The sequence below is a fragment of the Chiloscyllium plagiosum genome, chromosome 14 (genome assembly GCF_004010195.1).
Source record: "Chiloscyllium plagiosum isolate BGI_BamShark_2017 chromosome 14, ASM401019v2, whole genome shotgun sequence".
NCBI lineage: Eukaryota > Metazoa > Chordata > Chondrichthyes > Orectolobiformes > Hemiscylliidae > Chiloscyllium > Chiloscyllium plagiosum.
The window spans coordinates 77,879,327-77,887,158 of NC_057723.1; the positions used below are offsets into that span (position 1 = coordinate 77,879,327).

The window sequence follows — 7,832 nt, forward strand, 5'->3', positions numbered from 1 at the left end:
GCACCAATCCAAGCCCTAAATTCATCTGCCTTACCCACTATACTCCTTGCATTAAAGTATATGCACTTCAGGCCACCAGTTCTTTTGTATTCATCTGCTCTCTGCCTACTCTTCCCCTTATTAATGCTAACTTCATGATTCTTACAGTCTCCAGTTTCCACCTCGCTGTCTACTTCTCTTCCTATCCAGCCCCCTATCACATTAGTTTAAAACCTCCCCAACAGCAGTAGCAAAAACTCCCCCAAGGACATTAGTTCCAGTCTGATTCAGATGTAGACCGTCCAATTTGTAATAGTCCCACCTTCCCCAGGACTGGTCCCAATGTCCAACAAATCTGAACCTCTCCCTCCTACACCATCCCTCAAGTCATGTGTTCATCCTGTCTATTCTTTCATTTCTACGCTGGCTAGCACATGACACTGGTAGCAATCCCAGGATCACTACTTTTGAGTCCTCCTTTTTAACTTCTCTCCTAGCTCCCTGAATTCTGCTCTCAGGACCTCATCTCGTTTTTTACTTATATCGTTGGTGCCTATATGCACCAGGACAACTGGCTGTTCACCCTTCCCTTTTAGAATGCTCTGCAGCCAATCGGTGACATTCCTGACCCGAGCACCTGGGAGGCAACATACCATCCGGGAGTCCCGTTTTCGGCCACAGAACCACCTATCTACTCCCCTTATGGTATCTTGAAAGTTTTTAATAAATGATATACAGTAACAATAATTACGTTGTATATCCGGATGATATCACTTCCAAAGAAAAGTGGACCTCTGTCTAGTATATTTCAATGAGCTATAGCAGAAGAAATATTTGGTATTGGGTGGGGTTAGAAGAATAGTAAAAGTGAAGGGATTGGATTAGGACAGTGCTTTGGAGGGGTATCTGAGCTAATTATGTTCTGATGATATTACTGCTCTTGTTTTGTTAATGATAGAGGTTGCAGATGATAGAGATGTGGTTCATGTAATGTTGATGCGTTGCTGTAAATCATAATATTGCAGCAACAGCACACCATTGTTAGAGGAGAAGGATATTGACTCCAGATTCCTGAAGAAGGGCTTATGCCCGAAACGTCGATTCTCCTGTTCCTGGGATGCTGCCTGACCTGCTGTGCTTTTCCAGCAACACATTTTCAGCTCTGATCTCCAGCATCTGCAGTCCTCACTTTCTCCAGTGGGAAGGCAGCAACACCTGTTTTTTTAATGCAATGTTAATCTCTAGCCACAGCCATAACCATCACACTTCTGTTCTGAATCTTGTAGATGATGGATAGACTTTAAGAGGTGGGAGATTAGATGCTTAGTAAAGAGCTTGAAATGCCCATCTTAATCTTACCTAAAAGAGTAAACAGGAAGAAAATTAGATAGCTACCAATTGACACTGATTTGCACCTCATTTTGTGGTGAGGTATGCTCTGCATCAGAGAAAAAAAACCAGACAACATTAAAGTGAGCATTATCCCTTTCTAACTAGATTGATATGAATGAGGGGTAGTCTGGTCTACGAGGACTTGCTCTTCATATTTGAATAACATGATTTATCTTTGTTACTTCATCCTCACAATTTGGATCTGCCCCAGATGAATATGTGAATATTCTCTTTGGGCATTTCTGTCTGCAAGATTACATTTAAAAACTACAAAATAAATACTCTCCGTGTTTTGGGCAATTGAACTGTTAATGGATGGTATAACAAACAACCATGGCAAATTATGGCCTCATAACTGCAATGATAGGAAATAGAAAATGATATTGCATGATTGAGAATTAGGTCACCTTCTGGGACACTGTCAAACAGATTTAGGAGTAGACTGTGCATTAACTGTGAAGATACCACAGTTAAAATTAAAGGGAATGACTTGTTCTCTGAAAACCAGGAACACCTGACTGTATGAAAGTACAGAACTATATGTTTGAAAAAAATCATATCAGCCTTTCCGTTGAATAATAACAGCCACTGGTGGTGTTGTATAGCTCTGTGCAAGATATGGGACTGAATAATACATGCCAAACCAGATGGGATTTGACTGGGGTGGGTGACCAAAATTATCAATCCACCCACAACTGAGTGGGTTAAAAGCACATATTATGCTGTCCAGGCCATAATGCAGCTAGTTGGAACAGAAGGATGGGAGTTGGTTTCATATTTTGTTAATAAAATGCTTAAAACGTTAGGAAGTTAGGGAATGCTGTTAATGGAAGGTGCCCCTTGTCCAGTGTTTTGTACCCTCCACTTCTCATACCTATGTTCTTTAAAACACACCCACACCTCTCAAGCCCTACCTGAATTGTCAGAAATCCCCCGTACAAATGCCCCAGACTTAACTGGATGTGGGGATCCGTGGGTGTCTTCCCTGCACCTGCCTGCAGTCCAAGCAGCACCTGTTTCAAAGTTCTTTTGCTGCCAGGACTGCTACTGGCCAATAAGATTTTTTAAAAATTTATTCATGACAAATGGGTGTCACTGGCTGGGCTAGTATTTATTGTTTATCGCTAATTGCCTTGTTTTGAGCAACTTGCTGGGTCATTTCAGAAGACAGTTATGAGTCACACATGTCACATGTAGGTGAGATCAGGTAGGAAAGCAGATTTTCTTCCTTAAAGGACATTAGTGAACAAGATGAGTACTTATGGCAATTGACAATGATTACCTGTTTACAACCAAACTAACTTTTTAAAAATAATGTTGAATTTTATTGCAATGAAAATTTTATCACCTGCCATTGTCGGGTTTGAAATTACATCCCCAAAATGTTAGGTTGAGTCTCTTGATTTCCAATGACATTACTACACCACCACCCCATCTCTAATCGGAATGACTGGTAGCTCTAGAGAGTGGAACCCTCACAGTAAGAGGTGGAAGTCCCACTGGAACTTGTTCAGCTTGCCTGCAGCACTTTATGACTGTGGTGCAGGTTTCCAACCAGCCAGTTGGCTGGTCCCTGACCTTACTTCCAGGGTGTTTGTTGTTTCCACTCACCTCACCCCACCCTGTTAGTTTTTTACCCAAGGTATTGACTTGTATCACAATTATTATGGACTCTATATTGTCTTTTTTAAGGGGACAGTGACCAAAATATATTTCCAGTTTATGGGAAAGGCAGTAGCTTTGTGTAATGGACTGCCTACTTAAAGAAGTTACATTGCTGCTATTCACTTCATATTCCTTGCTATCATTATTACCATGCTTTTGTTTCTACAGGAATTCAGTATTAGTTCCATGAAAAAAAGAATAACTGTTGATTTATCTTTCTTTTTTGTAGAATGAAAACTAGGTCAGTTCAGTTTTGTAGAAGAAACAAGTGAAAGACCAGAGCAGAAAATGCTGGAGAAACTCAATAGGTCTGGCAGACTTGATAAAGAGAAAAACAGAGTTAATGTTTCGAGTCCAATAATCCTTCATCAGAAATGGAAATAGCTGGGAAAGGTTGGTATTTATATTAATCATGGTATGGGGGAGAAAGTGAATAGTGTACATTGAAGATGGTGACCTGAGAGAGAGAGAGGGAAAAGGGTGTTGCAAACTGGACCAAATCTCCTCAAAATATATCAAGGCGATACCCTAGGCTCTAATTGTTTATTTTATGAAGGGGAAGTATAAGTATTCTAGATGTGATTCGATTGGTCCACTACAGGTAGACAACCCTTTATCCAAAATCCCGAAATCCGAAAAACTCTGAAATCTGAAGGTTTTCTTGTTAAGTTTTTTTCTCATTAACAAGGTTTTTTGGCATGCAAACAGTTAACGCAACTCCACACCCACTTGATGCGTGTCACTCAGATGCGATGTGGGGTGGTGGTGGAGTGGAGGGTGTGTGTGCATTGTCCTGCACTGGCAGGCCTCAATTCTATCTCAGGGCCTGTAGTACTCACAATGAGTCTGCTCTTTGGAAAGATTTTTGAAAATTTCACCATCAAACTGTCACTTATTCTTAAATTCAAAAATTTCTGAATTCCAAAAACCCCAGCTGGGCCCGAGCATTTTGGATAAAGGATTGTGCACCTGTACTAGGTTTCAAGCAAAACACACTTTATTCTTACCTCACAGTTAAAATACAAGCAAAAAGAAAAGAATTGGCGTAACTTTCACTCTATTGAAATACTTATAAAATAGTGTATTATTTAATGACTAATCATCAATTGTTCCAATAACGCAGCATCCCATAAGCATACTCTTAGCAAAGGCAAATTCAGCAAAACAGGTTTTCATCATTTCCTTTCTCCTGGACTGGAGAAGATAGAAACACTGAAAGAAACAATCTAGCAGCAGAGAGAGAACGCAAGCTTTTTGCTGCAGCTTCGACAGCCAACTCCAAACCCAAACTGAGAGCAAACCTAAACCCTGGGTCTGTGTGAGCCTGGCTCAGTATCATACATAAGTGGTGGCAGAACACTGCAGTTAAAAATGATACATCTCAATATCTCACTTTGTAGTCAAGAGATATATCTCAGTATCTATGTTTTGCTACATAGTTACTCAAGTCTGTAAATTGCCTTTTGTGCTATAATGTTATGAATTTATGAATTTAGTGCTTTTATATAGAAGTCCTTTGGTTTATAATGGCAGTATTAGCCTATATGAAATAAATAGCATGACAGCTGTTAGAAAACAGACAAAAGAATATCATACCATTTTATTAAGTGTTTCTGCATTAATATTGCAAATAATCTTTGGGTTTTAAGATTTCATTTCCTGGGGGAAAAAAACATACACAAACAAACTAGTATGAAGTGCTTAGATCAGAGTGGTGCTGGAAAAGTACAGCAGGTCAGGCAGTATCCGAGGAGCAAGAAAATCAACATTTCAGCCAAAAGCCCTTCATCAGGAATAGAGGCAGGAAGCCTCCAGGGTGGAGAGATAAATGGAGGGGGCGGAGGGCTGGGGAGAAGGTAGCAAAGAGTACAATAGGTGAATGGGGGTGGGGATGGAGGTGATAGGTCAGAGGGGAGGGTGGTTGAAGATGCCCTCCAAAGCATCTCATCCACATCCTGCACCTCCGCACTCAAACCCCACCCTCCAACCGTAACAAGGACAGAAACCCCTTGGTCCTCACTTTCCACCCTACCAACCTTCACATTAACCGCATCATCCGCTGACTTTTCCGCCACCTCCAAATGGAACCCACCATCAGGGATATATTTCCCTCTCCACCCCTTTCCACTTTCCACAAAGACCGTTCCCTCCATGACTACCTGGTCAGGTCCACACCCCCCTGCAAAACTACCCTCCGTCCTGGCACCTTCCCCTGCCACCGCAGGAACTGTAAAACCTGCGCCCACACCTTCTTCCTCACCTCCATCCAAGGCCCTAAAGGAGCTTTCCACATCCATCAAAGTTTCACCTGCACATCCACCAATATCATTTATTGTATCCTTTACTCCCGATGCGGTCTTTTCTACACTGGGGAGACTGGACGCCTCCTCGCATTACAGAAAGCGGATAGGGGTGGGGAGGGAAATGTATCTCTGGTGGTGGGGTCCATTTGTAGGTGGCGGAAATGACGGAGGATGATATGATGTATGCAGAGGTTGGTGGGGTGGAAGGTGAGGACCAGGGGAATTCTGCCATTTCCGCCACCTACAAACGGACCCCACCACCAGAGATATATTTTCCTCCCCACCCCTATCCGCTTTCCCTAAAGAACATTCTCTCCGTGACTACCTCATCAGGTACCTTCCAACCCCATGGCATCAATGTGGACTTCACCAGTTTCCTCATTTCCCCTCCCCCCACCTTACCCCAGTTCCAACCTTCCAGCTCGGCACCGTCCTTATGACCTGTCCTGCCTGCCAATCTCCTTTCCCACCTCTTCGTTCTTGAGTAATATAGCAGCATTAAGAGGTTCTGTTTTGCACAAAGAAAAAACAGTGAATATAGCAAGATTAAGGATCTGGTACATAACTAATATGGAAGTATAGAAACATAGGGCTGTTTTTTTCCACAAATTGACTGGTAATTTTGGAGTGTTTCATGGAGGGTTTCTCATCATGAGCTCTGGCAGATTTTTCTGTGTTTTTCTCTACAGCTTGCCTCATTATCTATGCACCTGCCTCTGTGCTACCACCAATGCTTCACTCATCAGTAGCAGTAGTCCTCCCCATTGCCAAGACCTTCTGGGACTCCCTGTACCAAATTTAAAATGAAGTTGTCAAGAGCTGCCCTGCACAATTCCTATGCCTGATGAATCGCTCCAGAGATGGCTGACAGAGGCAAGTTCGCTGCTTTGCCAATAGGGACCAGAGGTCCTGTAGGATAGAGTGACGCAGCCAAAGGCCGCCCTCTTTCATCAGGACCATCAGAGGAGACTACAGCACCAGCCTAGCTCTCAATGCCAGCAAAACCAAGGAACTCATTATTAACTTTTGGCGGGATGTTACTCATGCCCCCCTACACATTAACAACACAGAGATGGAACGAGTGGAGAGTGAGAAGCTCCTGGCAGTGGTCATCCACAACAAGCTTTCTTGGACTCTTCATGTGGACGCACTGGTTACAAAGGCCTAACAACGTCTCTTCTTCCTCAGGCAGCTGAGAACATTTGGCATGAGAGTGAATACCCTTGCCAACGTTTATAGGTGCCCCATCGAGAGCATTCTGTCTGGATGTATCAGTACCTAGTATGGCAACTGTACCATTCAAGATCGGAGTCGGTAACAGAGAGTGGTGAACTCGGCCCGGACAACCACAAAGGCCAACTTCCCATCTATAGAATCCATTTACCAGGCCTGCTGTCAAGGAAAGGCCGCCAGCATTCTCAAAAATCCATCCCACCCTGGCAATGTTTTTCTACAACCTCTACCATCAGGGACAAGGTACAGAAACCTGAACACACGCACCAACCAGTTTCGTAACAGTTTCTACCTTATTGTTGTGAGAATACTGATTGGACTCACAAACACTTAGCATTCGCCTGTACCTGTGTTTTTTCTTTGTGTTTTTTTTTGTTTTTGCTGCTGTTTACCTATTATTTACTTACCTATGCTATTTAACTCTGTGATTTGCCTGTATTACTTGCAAGACAAAGCTTTTCATTGTGCCTCGGTACACGCATCAATAAATTCAATTCCATTCAACTTAAAGCATTTCTAGCTCTGAGGCAGAAAAACACAGATCCCTCAGATGATACACCAAAAAGACTGCCTCCTGCATGCTCCACCAACTTAGATGTAGACATATCATTGAGTACTTTCACTAGGTTAGAGTCAGGAGCACATTCTGGTGAGCATGGCTCTGAGTCTGATGGAGGGAGAAACACCCCAGGTCATTAGCATACAAAGGATTGCCAGAGACCAGCCCCCTGAACAACCCCAGTCACAAGGTGACCCCATGGTGTCGGGCATAAAGAACTTCAGCAAGCGCATAGGCAGACACAGAAGCAGCAAGCAAATTCGTTGGAGGCACTGGAAAAGCGGACTGAAATTTGGAGGACTGTACTATACCATTGAAGAGACCATTATCTATTTTCAGTTTTAGTTGCTGATTGATGTGTACTGCTTCTTTCTGAGTTTGCAGAACTATTTGGTGGTTTCGGCTGTTACTCAAAGTTACTGAAATCTACAGACTGGTGCAGCAGCTTTTGCAGGATTTGGTCCTGAACTCACAAGGAGTTTGCACAGATCATTTACTGCGCACATGAATGGAGTGTTTTGCATCTTTTGGCCTCTGGTGTAATAAGAGAATGAACAGACGTACAAAAAGTAGGAGCTGCTGCAAGAGACAGCGTGAAAGGTGGAAGAAGAACTCTCAGCAGCAAGTCCACCTTTAGACAGCAATTCTTCTTCCATCTCAGCGAAAAACCTTGAGTTCAACTTCAGTGAGGAGGCCTCCAT

At 42.9% G+C, this 7,832-nt stretch overlaps 1 long non-coding RNA gene across 1 annotated transcript in view; it reads left to right on the forward strand.

The window, feature by feature from the left end:
* The window catches only part of LOC122556954, a 10,297-nt gene extending 3,906 nt beyond the window's left edge, over positions 1-6,391 (forward strand). The window contains exons 2-3 of the long non-coding RNA XR_006313724.1: positions 3,266-3,429; positions 6,029-6,391. This is a non-coding gene — a long non-coding RNA (uncharacterized LOC122556954). The remainder of the gene's footprint in view (positions 1-3,265; positions 3,430-6,028) is intronic.
* The last annotated feature ends 1,441 nt before the right edge of the window (positions 6,392-7,832 follow it).